Source organism: Cavia porcellus, unplaced genomic scaffold (genome assembly GCF_034190915.1).
Source record: "Cavia porcellus strain 051 isolate PalLab524CR breed Dunkin Hartley unplaced genomic scaffold, mCavPor4.1 scaffold_12, whole genome shotgun sequence".
Lineage (NCBI taxonomy): Eukaryota > Metazoa > Chordata > Mammalia > Rodentia > Caviidae > Cavia > Cavia porcellus.
Genome location: NW_026947495.1, coordinates 7,897,849 through 7,924,699, shown reverse-complemented (window position 1 = coordinate 7,924,699; position 26,851 = coordinate 7,897,849). Strand labels below are relative to the sequence as shown.

The 26,851-nt window shown below is 37.0% G+C and overlaps 1 long non-coding RNA gene across 1 annotated transcript in view; it reads left to right on the top strand.

Annotated features, from left to right (window-relative positions):
- Positions 1 to 3,737: 3,737 nt before the first annotated feature.
- Positions 3,738 to 26,851, top strand: part of LOC106025372 (uncharacterized) — a 30,548-nt gene continuing 7,434 nt past the window's right edge. Inside the window, exons 1-3 of the long non-coding RNA XR_001198971.2 lie at positions 3,738 to 7,040; positions 7,196 to 7,230; positions 7,535 to 7,743. This is a non-coding gene — a long non-coding RNA (uncharacterized LOC106025372). The remainder of the gene's footprint in view (positions 7,041 to 7,195; positions 7,231 to 7,534; positions 7,744 to 26,851) is intronic.

Here is a 26,851-nt window from a genome sequence, read left to right as displayed (position 1 = left end):
AAGAGAACCACAGGCCAATCTCCCTAATGAACACAGATGCAAAAATCCTCAATAAAATATTGGCAAATAGGATGCAGCAAATCATCAAGAAGATCATACACCATGACCAAGCGGGATTCATCCCAGGCATGCAGGGATGGTTCAATATATGTAAATCAATAAATGTAATACACTGTATCAATAGAGCCAAAAGTAAGAACCACATGATAATTTCTATAGATGCAGAAAAAGCTTTGATAAGGTCCAACATTCATTCATGATAAGAACCCTGCAGAAAATCGGAGTAGATGGTCTTTACCTCAATATAATAAAGGCCATCTATGACAAACCAACAGCCAGTATCATACTGAATGGCCAAAAATTTAAGGCCTTTACTTTAAAATCAGGCACAAGACAAGGATGTCCCTTATCACTGCTCCTATTTAATATATTACTGGAAATACTAGCCAGAGCAATTAGACAAGAGAGAGAAATAAACGGCGTAAAGATAGGAAAAGAAGTTAAGCTATCATTATTTGCAGATGACATGATACTCTATATAGAAGATCCCCAACACTCATTGAAAGACTCCTAGATATAATAAATAAATTCAGTAATGTAGCTGGATACAGAATCAATACTCAAAAATCAATAGCATTCCTATACACTAACAACAAAGTCACAGAGAGAGAAATAAGAGAGGCGACACCCTTCACACTAGCAACCAAAAAAACGGAATATTTAGGAATTACTCTCACGAAAGAAGTGAAAGACCTGTACAGGGAAAATTATATTACACTGAAAAATGAAATTGAAGATGATCTCAGAAAATGGAAAAACATCCCTTGCTCATGGATAGGGAGAATAAATATTGTGAAAATGGCCATTCTCCCAAAACTTTTATACAGATTCAATGCAATCCCGATAAAAATACCATCAACATACCTCATAGAACTCGAGAAATCACTCCTAAAATTCATCTGGAGTGAGAAGAGACCTAGAATAGCAAGGATAGTTCTAAGCAGCAAAGGCAAGGCAGGAGGTATCACAATCCCTGACTTAAAACTATACTACAAAGCAACTGTAGTAAAATCAACATGGTACTGGAACCAAAACAGAGCTGAAGATCAGTGGAATAGATTACAAGATACAACCACAAGTGCAAACACACTCAACCACCTTGTCTTCAATAAAGGGGCCAATCATGTTCACTGGGAGTACGACAGTTTCTTTAATAAATGGTGCTGGAAAAACTGGCACTCCATATGTCGAAAGCCTAAACTAGACCCATGCCTATCACCATGTACTAAAGTAAAATCTAAATGGATCAAAGATCTGAATATTAAAACAGAAACACTAAATCTATTGGAAGACAAATTGGGTAGAAACCTTGAAGATATAGGAGTAGGTAGAGAATTCATGAACAGGATTCAAACCGCACAGGAAATACTACCCAGAATCAGTAACTGGGATCACCTCTTATTAAAAAGTTTCTGCATGTCAAAAGAAGTCTCCAGTGTGGTGAGAAGAAAACCCACAAACTGGGAAAAAATCTTAGTGAACTGCCCCTCAAACAAAGGACTTCTTTCTAAAACATATAAAGAATTAAAAAAAAATCAGACCCCCAAAATTCAAAGACCCAATCCAAAAATGGGCATCTGAGATGAATAAACAATTCTCAGATAAAGAAATACAAATGGCAAATAAATATATGAAAAAATGTTCATCATCATTGGTCATTAGAGAAATGCAAATCAAAACCACACTGAGATTTCATTTCACTCCTGAAAGAATGGCCAAGATCAAGAAAACCAACAACAACAAATGCTGGAGAGGCTGTGAAGAAAAAGGAACTCTCCTGCACTGTTGGTGGAAGTGTAGACTAGTGCAACCATTGTGGAGGGCAGTCTGGAGATTTCTCAGGACCGGAAGCCCCATATGACCAAGCTATACCACTTCTAGGCATATTCCCAGAAGAATTGAAAGCATCATACCACAGTGATATATGTGCACCTATGTTTATAGCAGCACAATTTGTAATAGCCAGATCTTGGAAACAACCTAAATGTCCATCAACTGAAGAATGGATAAAAAAGTTGTGGTATTTTTATACAAAGGAGTACTACTCAGCTATAAAGAATGACTGCATTGAGACATTTATAAATAAATGGGTGCAGCTTGAGACCATACTCATAAGTGAAATAAATCACACTCACATGTATAAATACCGAATAGTTTCCCTAGTGTAAGAAATGATAAGAATACATAGAAGTATGTGGTAATCACAGTTCCCAATCATATTGGTTTGAAGCCATATAATGTTTTCAGTCATTAACTGCAATGGTTTTAACCTGGGTTGTTTGATTTTAGTATCTGTGATAGCATGAATAGCTATTTTGAAGAAAGCAACACAACATAAAAGCTAGTGCTGATTTAATATCGTCTTGTTTTAAAGTCCCATCAAGCTGTAGTACATCTGTTTCCACTGGTTTTAACATGTTGTATCTTACTATATTTCACTATATGCTATAGTATAAACACTCTTTATAGGGAAAGAGATAATATAGAAACCATCATTTGTTTTCTATTAGCAGGTTCTAAATACCCTGTAATTATTGCATTCTCTTGAAAGGCTTCACGCTGCCTAGATATGCTTGATATTATAGCACGCGAAGTTACACTCAAATAATTTAAGGAAAGAGGTGCTATGGTGACTACTATTATGTTAGATTATCTGGTGGTGAAACACAATGATGCTTGAATTGCTCGGTTCTGCCCTGCACTGTTCTATTACAATATCCTCTCTTATCTCAATCTTCCCCCTATTTTTAAATTAATCTATTTTCTCTCATTTTTTTAATTAAGGGAAAACTAAATTAAAGAACAACGGGACATGTTATAGTTATTCTTTGTTGTCCTATTAATCTGACTTGAACCCCAGTATTGCTCTCCCCATCTTGTTCTGTCTGATTATTATATATTCTATTTTGTTTGATAGTATCAAGTTTGAGGGTATAGGCAATCACTTTGAAGGCAATAAGATATACTATGATGCCCAATATGGATTGACTATCATCCTTTTTTTTTGAAGTCCTGTAAGGTCCTCAGTGTAGATTTCATTGGTTTTGTTCCATACTGTTTCGATCAATTCTATTATACCTGATGATATAGACAACCAATTTGAAAATAGCAAGAGGCACAATGGTAACCACTTTTGATCACCAGCTATTCTATTTTTGCATCACGTGCTATGCCCACCCTTCTGCTTTAACTGACTCTGTTTTGCTTAGTCACATTTGTTTTTATTCTCTTTAAAAAAGAAATAAGAACTGTGAGAGTAATAAAACCCTAAAAGTCTAATTGTTACTGTAAAAAAGAGAAGAAAGTAAGGTGGACTAAGGGATATAACCGCAGGTATGTTCGAGAGTAGGACGGAAAACCATATAACTGAGCTTTTGTTGGATCATTGAACGGAACTGTCTCCAATTCCACTGTATGAATGTTCACTTTATATGCTTTAATTTAGTGATATGGACAACTTTTTTGGGAAGATTATGTGTAGCCTGTTAACTGGTGATTTTGTATATATATATATATATATATATTATATATTTGCATATATATATTGTGTATATATATATATATATACTGTATATATTTTTTCTAGAAATACTTTATTATTTGTACCCTTTTACTGCATTGTTTTTTATGTCCTTTCTTTTTTTTCTTCTTCTCTCTTTAAATAAAAAAAAAATTAATGATAATTTGCCATGGATTTTAGCAACCTCAGTATATGGCTTCTGTCTTTGCTTCTTGAACACTTTCACATTTTCATTTAAAAAGACTACTTTCTGACTTCTCTTTGGTCTATCCAAGTTTCCAGCATCACTTGTTACTCTCATGCTTTGAGGCCTTCACTAAGTATAATAAAAGTTTCTTGAACGTAAGCACTGTGGTACTATGACAGTCAATCTGACAATATAGATGAGGACCAAATAACTGATGCCTGGGAATGTACGTAGCATTTGTAATTAAGTGGGTCTGGAGTGTCCCCCAAACACTCCATGTTAAAGGCTTTGTCTACAGCTGCTGGTGCTACTTGGAGGTGGAGGAAATTTTAGGTGGTAGGGGCAGCTGGAAGAGATGAGTCTCTGGGGCCAGGCCATGAAGGATATCTCTCATGCACAAGCCCTTCAGTGGTAGCTCTCTTCTTCTGCTTCCTGGCTGCCACAAGGTGAGCAGATTTCTTCCTCCGTTCCTTTCTGTCAGGACTCTTCTGCTTCACCACAGGCTTCACAGCAGTAAGTCAGTCCACCATGGGTCGAACTCTCTGAACTTTCTGACACCATCAGCCAAAATAAGCCTCTCCTCCTTTTAAGTTGTTTATGTCAGTATTTTATCACAGTGATGCGCTGGCTAACAGAGGGATAAATCACATCCCATGTGAGGTGAAGCAGCTACTCAGAATGCTTTAAATTAAAAACCTGTGAAATGTTTACTTCTACACTTTTCTGTTTGATACTTGCAGACCATAGTTGACCATGAGTAACTGAAATCTTAGGAAGCAAAACCAGAGAACAGTTGTGACTGCTGTGCATGAAAGTGAAAGAGGACTAGAGGATGTCACACCATGTGGGCCCCTTTGCTCTGTAGGGCATGCTATTGTTGTTAATCTTGTGCTATGCTTGACTAAATTAAACTTTCTCAGAGATGCTGTGTATAAGAACAAATCATCATATAAGCAGGACTTTGTGCTCTCCACAATTCTGATCATCCACAGGACTCTTGGAATGTGTCCTTCATGGATAAAGGAGGGCTCCTATCTCTGCTATGGCTTCATCTGCTGGTCCTATCTTCCTCACCTTTCCAGAGCCCACCGTGTTTCTATCATTTTGAATTCCCAGGCCTCTCTGGGTTGAGCACAGTGTCACTCAGGTTGTCTCAATGGTCATCTGTGCTGAGAGACATGGTCCTCTCCACCTGCACACTTCTGGGTGGAATTTCAAACTCCTTTCCTGATGTTCTCTCTGGTCTGCTCACTCAGAGCCTCCCTATGTACTGGGGTGCATCTTTGTTGGTGGAAAAAGCCACTTACATTTCTAGAAATTGCCAGAGGAAAAGACTGTATTCTTGTTGCTGTGGCCTATGATTCAGTCAATGTACCATGTTGAATGAATGAAGGACAGATTTAATGCCCTGCAATCACTGACAGGGAGGGATCTTCAAGAGTTTGCAGTGATCTAGGGAAGTTTTGACCTCACAAGTTAATTTGCTGGTGTGTGCCAGATGCTGTCTTGATTCTTGGGAAACATTCAAATAAGATTAAAGTTTTCTTAGTCATCGATGAGAAGGTAAATTCTGGGCAGAGGTAATGAAACAAAACTACAAAAGTAAATGTGTACTTAAGGAAGAAAAGAGTCAGCCTTTCATATCTGTTCTTCCATATTTGCAGATTCAGTCAAATGCAAATTGAAAATATTTGGAAAATATTGTCTGTATTGAACAATGTGTAAGTTTCTCTTGTCATTATTCCTTAAGCAACACAATATAAAAGCTATTTACATAGCATTTACATTGAATTAGGTATTATACCTCATCTAGATGTGATTTTAAATCTATGGAAAGATGTGTGAGTATTACATGCAGATACAACACCATGTTTTACAAGAAATGAGCATCTCAATTTTGGTGTCCTCAGAGAGCCCTGGAACCAATCTCTGATAGGTACTTAGGATAAAAGTAATTTGGACACAATCTTTATTGACTGGGGACCTCCTTTACCATTTTACTCCTACGTGGAGCACTATATCAAGTTCTGGTAATGTTGGGTTGAATCTCTGAAGTTTTCTGCCTTCAGAAGTAGCAGTTTCCTGAGAGAAGACAGATATACTTGCTGCAGTACACAAGAGGAATTGGGGCCAGAAGGTAGGACCCAAACAAGGTAATGCTGAGGCTGGTGGGTGTCAGCTGGAGAGCGTGGAGCCTGAGAGGTAGCAGGAACTGAAGGCAGGTAGGAGGAGGAACTCTTGGACTTGTATCTGAGATATGAAAGGTAAGTAAAATCTACCTTTCCTGAATTTTCCTGATTGTTCTCAGTGAAAGTGTAGACTCTGATTGTAGGAATGTGACTTTGGAGATGAAGCTCACCTCTGTGCCTCTGTGACTATGTGAGACTGCAGTCCAGGTAGTGGGAAGTGGGTGTTTGCACCTCAGCAAGGGCCAGGGCATCTTCATCTCCTCCAACAGTGCATGCCATAACTACAGGGTGCTTGGAAGGGTCAGATTAAAGACGGGACCTTTCGATGGGGAGTTGAGTAAAATGGGGTCATGCCAGTGGTCACCAATCCAACAAGACTGATGTCTTTGTAGGAAGAATTGGGACCCAGACAGATACAGAGGGGTGACTATATGGTGACACAGGGAATGACAGCCTCTGCAGGACAAGGAGTATGGCCTCAGGAGAGACCAGGCCTGCCCACACCTTGACCTAGGACTTGCAGCCTTCAGGCCAGTGAGGAATGCTCTTCCACTGTTGAGCCACCCAGATGTGGTCTATGTTATGGCAGCCTGAGCTGCCACACATCAGGTAATGAAAGGCTATGACAGAGGCGAGAGTGATGGAGAAAATATGACATTTTAAAGAGACAAGACCATGTTTCAGGACTTAAGACCTTTCCTGGTATTTAAGGAAAGTGGTTTTGGCTTCCAAAGAAAGGAACCTGGAGCTCAGTGGGTGAAATAAGAACTCGCCATGGATGTCCTTCACAAGAACTCATAGCTCTTGTCACTAGTATCTGGAGCCTAGACTCTAGGGTTTACAGCTTTAAAAATATCCCTCATCTATTTTCTGCATTTCATTTTCTTCCATGGCTTTGTACAGGAAGAGTGAGCAGAACAGCAGCGATAACACCAGATCGTGTTTTACCAGCTGAGTCCAGAAGAAGAAAGGAGGCTGAACCGTTCTGACCAGAGACCCTTCTGCTGCTCTGGCTCTACATCTGAAACCTGGGACCAGTGGAGACTGAAGGACACAGCCCCAGTGTGCCAAGGGCCAGACACGAGTAGAGCTGGTTCAGTGGGGTTGGGGTGTGAGGGAAGGTGGGAGAGATGGGGATCAGTGGGAGAGTGTCCTCCAGCTGGTAGCCAGTTCTCAGAGGGCACGAACTGTGGTTTTGCCAAGGACAAGGGTAGCTTACAAATGCATCTTATTTTACAGTGCACAGAGCATTTCCAAAGCAACCTACTCAGGAGGTAGGTCCCCTGGTACTGGCCCTGTTTGTATAGAAGCAAACATACCCAGCACTGCCTGGCCACTCTCAGGGCATTGTGCTGCTGGCCCAGGCCTCAGAGACTTCCTGCATCAGTGCTTCCTCTTGGCAGGAGACACTGAGTTCAGGGTCCCACTTGAGTGACACTGCTCACAAAGATATCTGGGCCCTGAGAGAGGCCCAGGTTTCTCTGTGTACCAAGCTGACAGGTGGCTGACCTAGGGAGCTGCTGAGACCTCAGGAAAATGAGCTTCTTAGGAAGTGACCTCTTCTTTTTTGTGTTTTAGGAAGGAAGCCCTGCTTGTGCACTCTACCACCTAGTGAGCACCAAGTCACATACCCATGCTGCTCTGGTGGAGGTGGAGGCAGTGTCCTGTAGCTAAGACGTCTGTTTAATTGCCAGGCAAGCCAGAGTTTGCATGCTACCTGGCAGGAGCTCCAAGACAATCTTCATCACCTGGAACCATTCTGAGAGGGAAAGAAGAAGGGGCAGATGGTGAGATACTGGTATACAGGAGCACCCATGCCTCAAGCTTTCCAGACATGAGCCAGGCAGGCAAAGCAAAACCTGACCTGGTTGGTTCTGTGGTAGTTGTTCTGCTCACTACTCTACTGCATGTTCTGCTCACTATTGCATGCATGAGCTGAGCTCATCTGGATGCATGCTTCTTTCTAAGCCATAACACATACAAAGTGTGCAGAATACACTCTGCCAGCTGTGAGCATTGCATCATGGTTCTCAATTTTTTTTTGTACACTGCAACTGTTTAGATATGTGTTTGAAGATTTTGTGTGTCTCTTCTTTCCTTGTTCCCACCCCACAGTGCCTGGTCCTTCACTGTCGCATTTAATACTCCTGTATGTGTTCGTAAAACTTTCGCTACATATCAGGAACTTTCACTACAAACACATATGTATATATATATATATGTTTACTTGTATGTATACAGATATGTGAATATATGGGAATACTATGGTTTTTATTTTAAAGAAAATCATGGTGAATATCCTTGTATATGTCTTCTAATACATGTAATAAGAGTCTTGGGTGCAGGTTGTTTCTCAAATGGTAAGTCTCGAAGACTACTATACAGAAAGATGGTATGGCAGAATAAAATTTATAGTGTGTCACATATGGTAAAGAGAAATATTTTTCATGGGAATGCATACACACACAAACATATATACCATATGCACATATGTGTTTTGTATATTGTTAGGTGACATAAAATGGATTTTCTACACAAGTCCAGGGAAGAGGAATGTGAAAGCCATAGATTTAGATACATCCTCAAGAGGCAGTTGCTGGCTACATGGTGGGCTTGTCTTCCCATTTGCCAGATATCTTCGGACTCATTGCAGTTTTTATTTCCTAACCTCATGTTTTTAGTTTTTTTTTCTTTACCAGATTTTTGGGTTAGAAACCATATCTCACTATGATTCTAGTTTGTATTTTCCAGACTACTGTTGCAGGTTAAACATATTTATTTTCTATTAAAGTTGCCCATTTGTATCCTTTTGCCATTTGTTTATTGTTTTAAGAAATTATTTATTAGGTCTGTACATGTATATATTTGATGTCAATCCTTTTCTGCTATATTTATAACTAATCTTTTCCCTGCCTGTCTTTTCCTTTCACTGTATTTATTATCTTGTGTTTTTATTTTAACATGTTAAAAATGATCTATCACTCTCTCTACAGATCATTCTTTTTGGAGCCTTCCTAAGGAATCCTTTTCAGCTGAAAGTTAGGGAATCATTTCCCCGTGTTTCTTACTGAACATTCAAAGTACAAATTAACTCTGTTCCACCCATGGATAGCCCATGCCTTACCCGCTGATTGTTTTGTACTTTGTGTATATGTTCATGTGCCTGGCTTTTCTGTCTCCTGTGAGTGAGTCTGCACCTCTGGCTCCTGATCAGTGCCACAAAGCCTGAAGGTGGTCATCACACATCTAGAGGCCAGGGACTTGTGTGCTGCCTCTGTAAAATCATCTTGGTCCTTCCTGTCCCTTTGAGTTCTCCCTATACGTTGTAAGTTCACTGAAATTTAAAGAAAACTTGTGATTTCCATCAGTTATATCAAATTTATATATTTCAAGACAATTGATGTTTTTATGACATTCATTCTGTCTGTTTTTATGACATTCATTTATGAATGTCATTTTACGACATTCAAGTCTGTACTTGCATTATACCTCTCCATACAGCCGTCTCCTTTAATTGCTTTCAGTCGTAATTGTTAGGTTTCCCTGTAGTTGCTTTCACTGTTTACTGTATTCCTGCAGATTTATAACTCTCATAACTATTTGGAAAATGGAACTTCATTACATATTCTAGTTGTAGTTTTTGTTACATAGAAGTACTTTTTAGTTTTGAAAGTTTTGTGTCGAGACAGCATGTTAATCTCCCCAAGATTTCTGTTTATCAAGACTTTCCTGTTGATTTTCTATGTAAGCCATATAGTTTCCCTTTGCTTTTTATGTATAGAATTATTAAAATGTAGGTTGTATCATGTGTCTAATCCTGATAGCTTTTGTTTTTTAAATTTTTATACCCACATTTTTAATAATGTAGTTTTCAAAGAATAAAAGTCATGAATGTGACTTAAGAGTTTTAAAGTAAAAATAAGAGAATGCAGAAAAATAAAACCTAAAATATCACTACTGGGGAAATATTGATAAACTTTTTATTTTTAAAATTCAAATTTCTTAAAATTTATACACCATAAAATTGACTGTATTTTGGAGTACAGTTTATAAATACTGGAAATTTCCTTCATCACAAAATACTACTCTGTGCTGGCCCTTTCAAAACAACCTTTTCCCTGCCTCTGGTTTCCAACCACCCCTGAGGTTTTCTCTGACCTGACAGTGCTAACATCCAGATTGCCATGTAAATGGAGTCACGGACTCTGTAAGTTTTGGAGATTGGTTCTTTAGTGTACATCGAAGCCTCTGAGATATACTGACTGAGGCGTTCATTCATTAATTTGAGTGGAGCAGTACTACACTGGGTGGATGCACCTCTGTTTGTTTATTCACTAAAAAATGAATGATATTTGAGTTGTTTTAAGTTTGGGACATTAATGAATTATTGAATAATAATTTTGAATAATAACTGAATAATAATTTTAAGTTTGGGACATTAATGAATAATAATGAAGTATTATTTTTAGGTAAGTGTTTTTAACATTTTTTCAGGGTCTGTTATTTGTTGTTTCATGCTTTTAGTACTATTTTTACATGTAGTACAGAGTCACACACATGTTTTTATTTGGACATACACTTCCATTTCTGTTAGATAAATGCCTAGTAGATGTGCTAATCAGTTGATTTGTTTGAAATATAAGGGAAAGACATGCTTTTCTCCAGTGCAGTTTTACAATTTTTCATTCTGGTCAGCAACATGAGAGTGCTAAATGTTATGTGTCCTTAGCACTTGGTATTGTTAATTTAAATTTTTAAAACTAGTTTAATAGGATATATATGTAATGGAGTCACACCATATGTCAACTTTTTATGGTGAGATTGGTTCCACTTAAGAACACCCACAAAAGACTCACATATATATTTTTGTGATCTACTAGGCCATTTCTTTCATTGCTGATTTTTTTTTCATTCATTTGATGAATTTTCAGAAGTTATCTATTGACCTGCTGAAGAGTATTCTGGTTGTTTCTAAGCTTTAATTCTAAATAAAGTTTCTATAAATATTTATGTGCAGGTTTGCATGTAGACATAGATTTTCAAATCAGTTAGCTAAGATGTAAAAGCGGAAGTTTTAGATTGTATGGCAAAGCTAAGAAGAGCATTCTAAGAAACTGTGGGACTGTCTCCCAAAGAAGCTATTTCATGTTTTAAAACTCCATATCCCTATTATCATTTAGCACTATCACTTTTTGGATTTAAGCCAATCTAACGGGTATATAATATCTTACTGCAGTTTTGGTGTGAAAGTTCGCTAATGCCAAATAATATAAAGCTTTCTTACATGTGCTTGTTTGGCATCTGCTTCAGTAAAATATCTGTTCAGGTCATTTGCCATTCTGAGATTTTTCCTTTGTTTGGTGGGGTCTTTGTTTGTTTTATTTTTTATTGTTTAGTGTCAAAATGTTTAGTATGTTTGTGATACAAGTATTATTTTTAGATAAGTGTTTTTAATATTTTTTCAGGGTCTGTTATTTGTTGTTTCATGCTTTTAGTAGTATTTTTACATATAGTAGTTTTGGCTCATAAAATTACACTCACCAGTCTTTTCCTTTTAAGGATCATCCTTTTACTGTTGCGTGTTGTCTTGGTTTTCTCTCATTGCTGGGGCAAAACGCCCGACACCCAGAATGAAGGAAGGAAAGGTTTATTTAGCTCAGTCTTTGTGGAGGTTTCAGTCCGTAATCACTTAGCACCAAGGCAGGATGGCATGGCACCAGGGCAACACTTTAAGGCAGCAGTCGCCAAAAGCAGCCAGAATAAAGAGGGGAGAATAAGCCTCTTTTTCTCCTTTATGTTGCACAAAGGCCACTCCAGGTCCAGGGCAGGTATAGCACTCACACCTTCTCCCTGCCCTCCTCTTGCACAGGCTCAGTATATTTACAAAATAAATATCCTGGCTCTCTGATGAGTCTCTTATTTCTAAACTTCTTTATCAACCATAACACACGTAAAAAGCCTCTGTTACACAACACTGAGTCACCATCCAGGGTAATTTAGGCCCCCTCATGTTTTTTTCTCAAAGTTGTAGATTCGTAAATTTTGTATTTAGATCTCTGAGTCAGTCTGAATTAATTTTTTTATAAGTTGTGAATTCTATGTATGAGGCCCTTGTTTTTTCTTTTGCATATTGATGGTCAATTGTTGCAGCAGTGCATGTGGCAAGTTTATCTTTTCCACTGAATTCTCTTTGCTACTTTTCATAGATTATTTGACAATTTTTATCAAGAGTTTCTATATTGTCCTGGTTATTTAGACATCTCTTCTTTCACTAGTGCACTCTGTCTTAGTTGCTTTTCTCTTGTTGCTGTGACAAAATAGCTGATGCCCAAAATTAGAGGAAGATTACTTTATAATATCAACCCAAAAAGAGTGCAGGAGATCTGCCCTCACCCTAGAGACTCAAAGACTCAAATTGAGGGCTGGATCCCATGGCAATGTCCTCCACAAGTCCAGCTGAAGTCCTAGAGCCTGTGATAACATCACATGACAGTGTGTATCAAGGATCTGCATTGGGAAAGCCCAAAAGTTAGTGGTGGAAGCTAGAAAGTCTGTGCTATTAGGGAAAGTATCTGTGCCAGCAAGCCAAGAGATCTGCACTAGAGCCAGGAAGTGACTCTCAAGGCAAGGACAGAGTTTCCCAGAAAATCCTATAGCCATCCTTAGTGACAGCAAGGATCCAGGCTCCTCCAGTGATGAGAAAAGGTGAGTTCACATCAGAGAATTCAAGGGGACAAGCCTCTTCAGGAGAATCAACAGCACATCATCTTCCCCTCCAGTTCACCTTTTATGCTGTTGGTAACAATCCTCAGATAGGTCATCTACTGATTTATACATTATTGACTATCACAATGTACACTATTGCATTCTTCACTAACCCACTTGGTCATAGTTTATAATACCTTTACTACACATTTGCCTTACTTTGACTAGCTTTTTAAAAAATCTGTATTCCCAGACACTAGTAGTCTGTAGTAGTTCTTTTTTTATTTTTAGAAAGCAAAATAGAAAAAAAAGTGTAGAAATAATACAGAATTTCAAAAAATAACAGTAAGAAATCTACACTAGTTAGTATATTACATATTGTTATCTTAGAAGTAGTTGTTCAAGTTATAAAATCTAAGCATTAAAGTGAACAATGACAGCACAAATTATTATTTTTGATGAACTAACAGAGAATTAGTATTATGATTATCCATCTTGCATACTTAAACATACATCCAGTTATATGTCTATACCTACAAGTTGTTCTTTCTTTTTCCCTTTATTACAATATCTGTTATACACTTTAGATCTTACTACTCAGTTTTTTGTTATTATTATGGGAGACAATATGATATTTATAAATGTGAGTCTGATTTGTTTCACTTATTGAGTATAGTCTCAAGTTGTATCCATTTACCTACAAAAGCCTCAAGATTATCCTTTTTATAGCTGAGTAATATTCCACTGTGTAAAAATATCACATCTTTTTAATCCATTCTGCAATTGTGGGCATTTTGGTTGCTTCTGAGATTTAACTATTACAAATTGTACTGCTATAAACATGGATGCACATTTATTGTTGTGACATGACATTTTAAATTTTTCTGGGAAAATACCTAGGAGGGCAATAGTTAGATTGAATAGAACTTCCAATCCTAGTTTGCTGAGGAATCTCCATACTGATCTCCACAGTGGCCATACAAGTCTACACCCCCACCAACAGGGGAGCAGTGTTCCTTTTTCTCTGAGCCCCACCGACATTTGTATCGGTTGATTTCTTGATGATAGCCAATCTTTCAAGAGTGAAATGGAATTTCAGTGTTATAATTAGCATTTCTTGGATGACCAGTGATGGTGAAGTTTTCTTCATGTATTTATTTGCCATTTATATATGTTCATCTGAGAACTGTGTGTTCATCTCAGATGCCCATTTTTGAAGTGGGTCTTGTAATTTGGGGGCTTGATTTTTTCAATTTTTTATATGTTCTGGATATAAATCTTTTGTCTGAGGGACAACTGACTAAAATCCTTTCTCATTCTGTGGGTTTCATTTTCACTCTGTTGGTGATTTCTTTTGAAGTGCAAAAACTTTTTAATAAGATGGGATCCCACTTGTTGATTTTTTGAAGTACTTCCCATGTGGTTTGCATTTTGTTCATGAACTCTTTGCCTACCCCTATGTCTCCAAGATCTCTACCTACCTTGTCTTCCATTAGATTTAGTGTTTCTGTTTTAATATTTAGGTCTTATTTTTGTGCATGGTGATAGGCATGGATCTAGTTTCAGTCTTTGGCATGTGGAGAGCCAATTTTTCCAAAATCATTTATTAAAGAGGCTATCCTTCCAGTGAACATATTTAACCCCTTTGTCAAATACAAGGTGGCTGAGTGTCTTTGTAGTGTGTTTACATCTTCTAATCTGTTTCATTGGATCCTCAGGTCTATTTCTTTGCCAGAACCATGCTGATTTTACTACTGTAGCTTTGTAGTATAATCTCAAGTCAGAAATTGAGATGCCTCATGCCTTGTCTTTATTTCCCAGAATTGCCTTTGTTATTCTAGGTTTCTTCTGTTTCCAAATGAATTTTGAAAATGTTTTCTCTAGATCTGTAAGGTATGTCAATGATATTTTGACTGGGACTGCATTCAATCTGTATAACAGTTTTAAGAGTATGGCCATTTTTCCAATGTTGGTTCTTCTTAAGCAAGAGCAAGGAATATCTTTCCATCTTCTCATATCCTTTTCAATCTCTTTTTTTTAGAGTAGTATAATTTTCAACGTACACATCTTTTACATTCTTGGTTAGGTTGAGTCCTAAATATTTCATTCTTTTGGATGCTATTATGAAAGGTATTATATCCATAAATTCTCTCTTAGTGAGTTTGTGTTAAGGAATGCTATGGATTTTTGAGTACTGACTTTGTATCCAGCCACACATCTGAATTTGTTTATTAACTCTAGTAGTCTTTTGATAGAATCTTTTGGTTCTTCTATGTAGAATAACATGTAATTTGAAAATAGTGATAATTTAATTTCTTCCTTTCCTATCTTTATTCTTTTTATTTCTCTCCCTTGTCTGATTGCTCTGGCTAATGTTTCCAGAGCTGTACTGAATAACGAGTGGTGATAGTGGACATCTTTGTCTTTTTCCTCATTTTAGAGTGAATGATTTCAGTTTTTGTCCACTTACTGTAATGTTGGCTGTTGGTTTGTCATAGATGGCCTTTATCAGATTAAGGTAGATATCATCTTTTCTGAGTTTCTGTAGGTTTTGTTTTTCATGAACAAGTGTTGGACTTTATCAAAAGCTTTTTCTGCATCAATTGAGATGATCATATGATTTTTGTATTTGGCTCTGTTGATGTGGTGTATTACATTTATTGATTTGTGTATGTTAAACCATCCCTGCATTCCTGGAATAAATCCTATTTGGTTATGATATGAAATCTTGATGATTTGCTGAATTCTATTTGCCAGTATATTATTGAGAATCTTTGCAACAATGTTGATTAGTGAGATTGGCCTTTAGTTCTTTTTGGTTGGGTGTTTTTCTGGTTTTGGTATCAAGGTTATACTTGTCTCCAGGAATGCATTAGGGAGGATTGCTTCCCTTTCAGTTTCACTGGGGAGTTTGAAGGGTATTGGCATTAAATCTTCTCTAAAATTCTTGTAGAATTCAACTGTAAACCCATCAAGACATGGGTTTTTCTTTGTTGGTAAGTTTTTAATCACATTGTCAATTTCAGTAGCTGATGTTGGGTTATTCAAAATTGTTATATCTTCTTGAGTCAGCTTTGGTAATTCAAATGTTTCTAGAAATCTGTCCATTTCCTCTGTGTTATCCATTTTATGTAAGTAGAGATTTTCAAAGTAGATATTCATGATCTTTTGAATTTCCATGGGATCTGTAGTAATTTCTCTCTTTTTAGTCCTTATTGAATGAATTTGAGGTTTTTCTAGAGGTTTATCAGTTTTGTTTATTCTTTCAAAAATCAGCTCTTTGATTCATTAATTCTTTGTATCATTTTTAGTCTCATTTGTATTAATTTCTGCTCTGATCTTTACAATTTCCTCTCTTCTATGAGCTTTACTTGCTCTGCTTTTACTAGAATCTTGAGATGTAGCATTAGGTTGTTTATTTGTGTTATTTTTTTTCCTGATGTGACATTTTGTTGCTATATATCTCCTTCTTAGAACCACTTTTATTGTGTCCCACAGATTTTGTTATGCTGTATCTTCATTTTCATTGAATTTTAGGTCTTCTTTCATTTCCCTTGTAACCCATTGATTGTTCAGGAAGTTGTTATTTAATTTTCATGTATTGATGCAGGTTTTGCAATTTCTTTTGTCTTTAATTTCCAATTTCAGTGCACTACAGTTAGATAATACACATGGATTAATTTCAACCCCTTTACATTTTCTTATCAATGTTCTGTGGGCTAATATGTGGTCTATTTTAGAGAATGTCCCATGTGCAGCTGAGAAGAATGTATATTCTGATATGGTTGGGTGGAACACTGTAAATGTCTACTAAGTCCATTTGTTCACAGGTTTGATTCAGTTCTGTATTTTTTTGCTGACATTTTGTCTAGTTGATCTTTCTTATTCCCCTGACACATATGTAGTGATCTTCTTTATTTTTTTTGATCATTTTTGGTTTGAAGTTCACACTCTCTGCAAACAGAATAGCTACCCCTGCTTTTTTTCTGGGTTCCTGTTGCATGGAATATGTCTACTTCTTCTGTGTTTTCCATCTTATTGGAATGTAGGTGTTCTTATAGTAGGTGGTGGTGAGCTCTTCAATTTCTGTGGAATCAGTACGAATCCCCTCTTTCTTTTTTAATTGCTTGAATTTATGTTTTTTCTTTCTTCTTTTTTATGAGATTGACTAAAGGTTTATCAAACACATTCTTTCAAAGAACCAACTTTTTGATTCATTGACATTTTATCCTGTGTTTAGCTGTCATTGCATTAATTTCAACTCTTATCATTATAATTTCCTCCCTTGAAGGAGCCCTGGGTTTCATTTATTTTCTTTTCATTTTTCTTTCTTTCTTTCTTTTTTTTTTTTGCCTAGAAGATTGAAGTTCAACATTAGTTTGTTCATTTGAGTTCACTTTGTTTTCCTGATACGTGAGTTCATCACTATAAATTTCCATCATAGGACTGCTTTCACTGCATTTCATAAATTTTGATATGCTATATTGATGTTATCATTTAATTATATGTATTGTTTAATTTTATCTTTAATTTCCTCTCTGACACATTGGTTGTTCAGAAAGATATTGCTTAATTTCCATGTGTTAATGTGATTTTTGTGGTTTCCTTTGTCACTGATTTCCGGTTTCATGGCACTATGGTCAGATAGCATCGTGAGATGACTTTAGTTCTTCCACATTTACTTAAACGTGTTTTCTCAGCTAATATGTGATCTATTTTGGAGAACATCTTACATGCAGCTGAGAAGAATATTTATTTTGATGTTTTGGGCTGGAACACTCTTTAGGCAGCTAACAAGCCAATTTGTTCATAGGTTTGGTTTAATTCTAATATTTCATTGTGGATTTTTTGTCTAGTTGATCTATCCAATTGAGAGTGAGGTATTAAGGTCCTCCATTACATTTTTATTAGTATTTTTTATGCAAGTTAATATTCAATTTATGTAGTTGGATGAGTCTGTGTTTGGTGCATAAATATTTATGATGGTTATCTCTTCCTGGAGTTTTCCCTTGATGGATTTATAGTGAACTTCTTTGTCTATGTTGATCAGTTTTGGCTTAAAGTTCACATTGTTTTCAAATAGAATAGCTACCTTTGATTTTTTCCTGGGTTCCTCTGGCACGGAGAATTATTTTCCACTCTTTGACTTTTAGTCAATGAGTTTCTCTTTTGGTTTAAATGTGTTTTTTGAATGCAACACATTGTTGTATCTCACTTCCTGATCCATTCTTCCAGCCTGTTTCTTTTTATTAATGAGTTGAGATCACTTACATTGATGGTTATAACTGATATGTGTTAGCTTTTCTTTTTCATGTTGTTTTCTTGCTGTTCGTTCCTTGTATTTCTGCTCTGTGTAATTGTTTGCCTTGTCTGGCTGCTTCTTTCTATATGTGTTCCTGTGTTTGTGGTCTTCACTGTCTCTTTGCAATGTCTTACAGAGTATTCTCTAGAGCTGGTTGGGTAGTCATACATTTCTTCAGTTGTTCTTTGTCATGAAAGCATCTTATTTCTCTTTCAATTTTAAAAGATAATTATATGGGGTACATCAATCTTTGCTGAGGACTGTTTTTCTTTAGGGCTTGAAATACTTTGTCCAAGCCCCTCTTGATTTTATGTTGTGTGTTGAGAATTCTGTTGTGATTTTGATGAGCCTTCTTTACAGATAGTAGGTTTCTTTTCTCTAGCTGCTTGTAATATTTTGTTGTTGTGCTGAATTTTTGGAACTTTAATTGCTATATTTTTTGGTGTAGATTTCTGTTGATCATGGATATTTAGAGCTGTATAGGCTTCATTGATTTGTACATCAAATTCTTTATGCATGTTTGGGACATTTTCTGCCATTATTTCTGTGAAGAAATTTTTAATGGTTTTTGCACTGCCTTCACTTTTCAAGCTGATTCCAATTGATGTTATGTTATTTTTCTTTGCTTTATCTTGTCATTATTGGATTTATTTTTCATAGTCTCTTTTTATTTTAAGTTATCTTTCTCTTCATGGTCACTAATTGCACTACTGTCTTCAATCTGATATTCTACCCTTCCTGTTTTGATTTCTTTTTATGTGTTTCTCTCCCATCCTCCTTCCCTTCCCTATCTGTCCTCCTCCTCTTTCTCTTTTTATGGTAATAAGGATTAAATCCAGGCCCTTCACATTGAGCTCCATCCTCGGCCCTTTTTATTTGTTTCATTTAAATTTTGAGACTGCATGTCCCCAAGTCACTGAATCTTCCCAGGTTAGGTTTTACTTTGTGATCCTCCTGCCTCTCTTTCCCACTGTGCACCACCATGGCCAACTTTGCTTTACCACTTCAAATACAATGATTTCATATTCTGCTGTTAACTCGAATTTAGAGAAATCTTAATCTGCTTTTAAGTTTGAGTCTCATGAAAGATCGTGCACAATTATTTTTCTTATGAATTTAATCACTTTGGATGGTAAACTTATATTTAGTAACATATTCCCTGTAGGGATCCTTCACAACTGCATGGAGGGGTGTCCTAATGAGAGCTCTGAGCTGGCCCTGCAGACACTCCAGGAAATTCACTGGTCTGACAGCATGGATTAGTCAGGGTTCGCCATAGAGCCAGAAGCAACAGGTTCACTGTATGAATGATTCATTGCATTAAGTTGATTGTTGAGTCATAAGCAGATAGAGACTGGCAAGTCCAGAATATGCAGAGGGCACACCCTACCTCAAGTATGATGATTAGAAGCCATTGTAACACTGATGAGAGCAGATATCCCTTACTGCAGATCATGATTCAGGGAAAGACAATACTTCACGTCAAAGATATTTGGGAAGAGACTTCTCTTTTACTTAGAGAAAGTCAATTGTTTGTTGTATTCATTATTTGTGAACAGATCGGATAAGGCCCACCAACCCTTTTGAGAGTAAGTAGCTTTATTTAGTTTCCTGATGCAACTGTAGATCTCCCTGAAAAGTACCCTCAGAGAAGCACACGGGGTAATGTGTGGCCAAATATCTCAGTATCCTGAGACAGTTGACAATCAAAATCAACTATTATCAATTAAAATCAACCTCATTGGGGGAGAAAAACAAATCTAATGCCTGGTCTGAACCAGTGTGCTATCTATCTATCTATCTATCATCTATCTATCATCTATCTATCTATCTATCATCTATCTATCTGACTGTCTGTCTGTCTGTCTTTCTCTTTCTGTCTGTCTGTCTTTCTCTTTCTGTCTGTCTGTCTGTCTGTCTGTCTGTGTGTCTGTCTGTCTGTCTATCTATTGAGTCTAGCTATCTAATCTAAGGGATACTTCTTTTTTCTCTTACCCTGGGTCCAGGTAAAATGAGCTAAGTTTTTGTTGTGGTAGTGGCACTTGTGGTTGTTTTATAATCTCTTTATGCAGGTGATTCAATTATTTCAGATTCAGTAATTTACTACAGATGCAGAATATTTAGTTACAAGTTTCTCTCCTGTGTTGCTCTAACAGATGGATGTCCCTGAAATGGCCTTGCAGGCCAAACAGAAGTGACTCTCCAGCTCATCCCTCTACTCAGGCACTAGCTTTGTTGGCTCTTGGGTCTGTTCATCTGGACTTTATTTTCCTCCTTTTAGATCCTAAGTACTTTTTTACTCATATTCCTTTGTGCAAACTAAACTATTTAATGTAATATGTATTAAATAGTTTTACAGCACTTCTAGATTCTTGTAACAGGAAATAGTCAAGGTATGTAGGATGCTATTAAGTCAATGGTACTATAATTTTGGGAATAATCTTAGCAACTAGTTTCTGCACAATATAGTCTTACTGCATTCCAAAGCTAGTGAAGTAGAACTAGTTGTTTCTGAAAATATCTGAGCCAAATTGTAATCTTGTTTTGTTTCTTTAATGTAGAATTTCTGAATTTGATTTTTCTGAAGTTAATTTGTAAAGAACAGGTGAATTATTTGTAAGTTGTATATAAGTAACTGGGCATATAAGTACTTTTGTTCTGCTCATCCTCAAACCCTCATCCTCAAATATACAGTTATGGTGATAAGAATAGATGAGTATTTTATCTTTTTATTTAAAGAGAAGCCACACTTAATGCTTCTGTAGTATTTACTGGAAAGTATAAAATCACAAGCTTTAATAAAGCCTCTTGATATATGCTAGACGTACAGCAGCTCATGCTTTAAAATCTGTTGGAAGAAGTGAGTTTTTATTCTAAAGATGATGTATTATTCCCTATATGGTCACCTTGAACACAGAATGATGAAATACTCCTTGCCTCAATTCCCGCTGAGTTCCTTGTACAAAGACTTTTAATTAGATTCTGAGTCTGGCTTGATCTTCCATACAGAGGAAGGACTGCTGAATGCAGATATTCATTGCACAGATAAAATTCACAGCAGCTGGGAGATTCAACTGGGAAGTTGAAGAAATATGGATGCCAACCTGCTATTTTCAGGAGGGCAATTATTCCAGACCCAACAGGAATAGTTCAGAGTTACCTGGGATGAACATGAAATTAAAAGTAGAACTATCATTTTGTTAATCTGTTATACAAGCAATTTTGTAATACATTGTTAAATCTGAAAGACTGTGATAAAATGCAGAGAATTATCATGTGTCATCCAAGTCTTTTGAGCCCTTGTTATTAATAGTTAAATTAGCATGACATATTCTCACAATTATTGGAGCACTGCTGTATCATTATTAGCTAAAGTCTATACCCCAGTTAGAATTTCTCAGTTTTATCTGAATTGTTCAGGATTCCATGCTGGATAACACATTACATGCAGTCATCGAGTGAATTTAGGTTCCTTTTGATTGTGGCAGGTTTTCAGGCTTAGCTCTTTGATGAACAGTTTTTCAGAGTACTGATCAAGAGGCAGTCAGTGGAAACATTCTGGTGTTTTCTTTGTGACTGGGCTGGAGTTTGGGGATGGAAGACCACAGATGTAGGGAGCCATCCTCATCATTTCCTAACAAAGCCACACGTTGTGAACATGACTCAGCCCTGGTGACGCTGATATTATTGGCCACCTGTTGGAGAAGAGTGTGAATTTCCCCTTCTCTCCTTTCAATAAGTCTTTGGAAGAAGTCATGAGGCACAGCCTGTATAGGAGACAGGAAGCTCCACAGCAGCTACCTGAGACATAGTTATCTTCGTGCAAGTTTTGGAACTGTTGCATGAAACAGTTGTCCACACTTTCCTTGTTTTATTAATTCAATTATTCCCTTAAGTCAGCATGGACTTATAGGTATTTCAGTTATAATTTGGGTTATGAATCGAGTCTAATGCACTGTTTGTGATGTTCCATGTTCCAGTTTTGGCTCTGAGAGGCTCTCTCTGATGACTCCCGTGTCACTTTCACATGATTGGGCCTTGCTTGTTCGAGCACTTATTACTTTATGAAAGATCCAGACTCAACTGTACATTTTGTGCCCAAGCCCTGGTTGGAATCTCTCATTTTTCCAAGGATACATGGTTATTTTCACTGGTGAACAGTATAAGAAACCAAGGTCTGGGGTCTTGATGTATTCATTGCTATCCGATATTATTGCTTCTAGGCCTCTTCTCGGACAGAGCAAAGTGTATTCCCATATATACTATCTTGTTTATATGCTCATATTGATGAATATATGGTTTTATCTATCTATATGTTTAAAAATTGGCTCATACTGCAGTCTTCATCATGGATGAGTCAAGCTTTTCTTCTTGTTTGTCCGTAATTTCCCATTCTAACTCTGAAATATTTGGATCTCATTATCTGCACTGTATCTATTTACTTTTAAAATTACAGGTATAGTGATTGTATAATTATTTAACCCACAATCTATATAAAATTAGTTCCCATGCTGTTCCTCTTCCTATGGAGTTCCTTTTTTCTGTCTTTAAAGACTGCAGACATTTCCATAGTTATTTCAATCTTTTTGAGATCTTAGATTTTCTTTCCTCATATTCTTTTCAGCAATAGAAAATATATTATTTCATTGCAGTTTGCATTTCATCCTGGCATGTGCCAAACATTTGATTCTTTAAAAAGTTGCACATGAATGTTCACACACTCAGCTATAAAATTTTGTTGTTTGAAAATACTGTGTGTCCACCATTACAGTGTCATGAAAAATAGATTCCATCCTAGTGAAAATGACTTCTTCACCATTCTCCTCCTGACACTATCAGCTTCCTATTGCCACAGTTCTGAGTTTTTCATTATATCAAACGAGTGGAGTGAACATTGTGCACCCTTTTCATACTGATTTCTATCACTTAGAAATAGGGCAGCGGCAGAATTGACTGTAGTGTAGAAGATGGTGTGACCAGGGGGAAAGGAGAAGCAAATATAAGTAAATTAACAGACAGAAGCAGAGAGGGGTGAGAAAGGGAGAGAGAGCGGGGAATGAGAGAGAGGGTTTTTGAAAAGAAACCACACTGCTGGCTTTGAAGGTGGAGGAAAGGATGAAGAGCCACGGATGGAGCTCTGGGAAATGGGAAAGATGAGCAGATGGTCTGAACTCTGGCTTACTTGCTTTCTGGTGACTGATTTTAAAAACTATACATGTTAAGGGTCTGGGGATTTAGCTCAGTGGCATAAGCGCCTGCCTTGCAAGCAGGCAGTTGTGAGTTCGATCCCCGGTACTGATAAAAAGGAAAAAGACAAAAAAACAAAAACAAAACAAAAACAAACAAACAAACAAAAAAACAAACCACCCAAAACTATACATGTTAGATTTAAATTCTTTGTTACACATGGGCTTTCAAATCCTTTGTCCCAGTTTGTGGTTTGGAAGTTTGTGCTTTTATCTGTGTTTTTCACTGGACAAGTTTTAAGTTTTTAGTAAATTCTAAATTATTTTATTCTCACATGGATTAGCTTTTCAGTTAGTGGGGTTAGGGTTAGGGTTTTAAAAATCTATCAAATCAAAGTCACCTAAATTTTCTTTTCTCCAAGTTTTTTCCTTTTACAGGTAATTTTATGAAAATTTTGTGTTTTGTCTGCATATAAGATTTGTGTGGAGGATAACTTATTTTGCACAACATGGTGAAAACTTTGAAATTAGAATTCTATGTTATGCATTTCCTTTGTATCTGAAAATTGTGAGGGTCTGAGTGGTCAAATCCTGCTTTTCATTCCGCTTGTGTGGATATGGTTCCTACCTGAGAGACCGCCTCCCTCAAGAGCCAGGCATATTTGCTGCTCACTTTAAGTGTGTGCCACACTGGACTGGGTGTGGCAGTCCAGTGTCTTGCCAGCCCATGGAATTACTTAGTCAGACGATCACAGCCACTGGAGAGAATCAGCAACTTTCCCTCTTCTTGTTATATGCACCTTGCTTCTACTGCCTCCACACATTTGTGCTTCTCCAAGTGCAGTCCCTTTGAACTGTGCATGGCTCCGTGTCCTGTGCTGCCAGCACATTGTTTATAACTGATGGATGCCTGTCAGCCTCTCCTGTCTAGGGTCTGAAACTTGGGATTGGCAAAGCCAAAATGCTGATTTGGGCGATCTTCTTCACCAGTGGGTTGAAGACAAAATCATCAAATCATGTGATGTCATACTGTTCCAGAGGCATTTGTTGGAGGTGATATCCTCTCCTCATGAGTTTATTTTCTTACCCTATGGAAAATATTGGTACATCTGCTTCCTGTTCAGATCCACTGATTCTCTTCCCTGTGCTCTCAGCAGTACCACATCACCTTGACTTCTGCGCCTTTGTAGTAAGTCTTCTTTTTCTATTCTGGATGAATTTTAGAATTAGTTTGTCAATATCTACACAATAACTTGCTGAGTTTTTCATTTATATCACATTTAATCAATCAAGTTGGAAGTAGCAAACATCATAATCTCATTCCAGTTTATAAACATGGAGAATCTCTCCATTTGTTTAGAATATTGATCTTTTTTCTTAAGGTTTTAAACTTTCTAAGCATAGATCCTTCTCTGTATATATATTGTTGGAATTATAGCTAACTGCAGCATTTTAAAGTGCTAATATAATTAATATTTATAAAATTTCAAATGCCAGTTGCTTACTGCTGTACACAGGAAAACAAGTGACCTTTTTAAAAATGTTGACCCTGTATCTGTTGATCTTGCTGTACTCCTCATTAGTGGTAGACTTTTGCATCGTGTTTACAGATTTTTGGAGGTTTCCTTTGTAACAATGATGATGTCTTCCATTTTATTTTCTTTTTCAGTCTAGATACCTTTCTTGTCTATATTTTGAAGATGTCTGTTTCATATATCTTAACTTTTTCTTGCCAGGCCAATATGATTTAAATACTAGTGAGAATAATCTTACCTTTCTCCTGGCTTTAGGAAGGCATTAGTTTTTTGCCATTAAGTCTAATGTTAAGTATAGATTTTTGGTGATGTTTTCAAGGCCAAGAAATTCACTGATGTCCTAGCTTGTTAAATTTTCATCTCTCTGTGCATGAGGTGATATGGTTTTGAAATTATTCTTCTATAATTTTGTTGATATGGTAGACTGAACTGATTGATTTTAGAATACTGATCCAGGGTTGCATTGCTACAATGTCTCATTTGGTCATAGAGCACAATTATGTTTGCACTGTTATTTTTAACTGGCCATTTTTCCTCTATTTGTTTTGTTTCTGTCTGTTTCTCTTTCTCCCTCACCTGCCTGCCGTCCTTTGTGGTACTGAGAGTGAGAACCAGGCCCTTGATCACGCTAGGCTAATGTTCTACTCTGAGCTACATCCTCCACCCTTTTGAGACAGGTTGTTTTTAAGTCGCATGGGCTGGGCTTGAATTTGTGACCCCTTGTCTTAGCCTCTCCAGTGACTGGGATGACAGATACTTGCCACCGCACCCAGAAACATTCAAATATTTTGCTGCGGAGTTTTACAACTATGTTTATGTTACACAGTGGTTTTCAATATTCTTTTCTCATAGTTACCTGATTTTCATCTTAGAGTAATGACTGCCTCCTAGAACAAGTACGAAATATTTCCTTTCTTGTTTTCTCAAAGAGACTGTGGAGATTTAGCAACATTTTTCCTTTTATGTTAGGAAGACTCCACCAGTAAAACTATTTTGGTGATTTTTTGGAACAGTGAGTGTTTAATAGTTAAATATGTCTAATAGATGTAGGGCTACTTAGTTTCTTTCATGTTGTGGGAGTTTCGGTAGTTTTCCTCTTTCAAGGAAGTACCTTGCTTCTTTTAAGTTACACAATTGGAGAAAACAGAAATATTTAAAGCTTTTGATTCTTGTTCAAAAGTCAAATCTGTTAATCTTCACTTTTAATACAATTTTAAAAAGCAAAACCTTAAAAATTTTAAAAATAGAAAACAAAATAAAATTGTAAAACATTTTGTGCAGTTCTATAACAGATTTGTGTACTGGGAAAAGCAGTTGGCCTTGAGCCTCTGGGCTGGATGTGGCGATGGGAGGGAATTTCAAACAGATTATTGGATTTAATGCCAACACTTGCCGTGCGTGGTTTCTCACTCTGGAGGGCAGGGCTAGGCTTTCTTAGCCTGATTTTAGAGTTTCGTGTGATCTTTGTTGAAGCTATGCTCTCTCCTGGCTACATGGTTTTACATGGTTACTTTGAGGGCTGACACTGGAATCCCTCGAGCTGCTGGGCAGATCTGTACTTTATCTGTTGGTCTGCTGGCCCTCCTTACCAGGCATTGGCTCTAGCCAGGACTGGATTAGTTGGGTAGTCTGCACCTCTTCTGCCCTGGGTCAGGGGAAGCACAACCTGGAGCCCTCTTCGAGTTGGTGGATGGTTGCTGCCAAGCAACAGTTTGCTGCATCATCTCCTCTCATGGCCTCGGGCCCTGGTCTTGTCTAAGATCAAGTCAGCCGGTTGGTGAGCGCCTGTGCTACCCTGTGCGAGGGGAAGCAAAGCACAGAGCTGGCTCAACATTGTGGCTATTCTTGACCATTACAGGTGTGGAATTGGCTGAGGTCCAGTAGTGAACACAGATTTTTTTTTAACCTCTTTGGTTATTTGTTCCCAAATCTTTTGTTTTCTTATTCTATTGTAAATGGAATTTTCTTAACATTTTTTAAAAAAAGTAATTGCTAATGTGTAGATATACTATTGATTTTGTTAATTTTAACTTTGATAGATTTTCAAAAATCAATTCTAAAACTTTTTAGTGGTGTCTTTAGGGTTTTCTGGGTATAATATGTGACCAGCATGTAGAGCCAATTTCACTTCCTTCTTTCCTGTATGTTGCTTTTGTGTTTCTCTTGC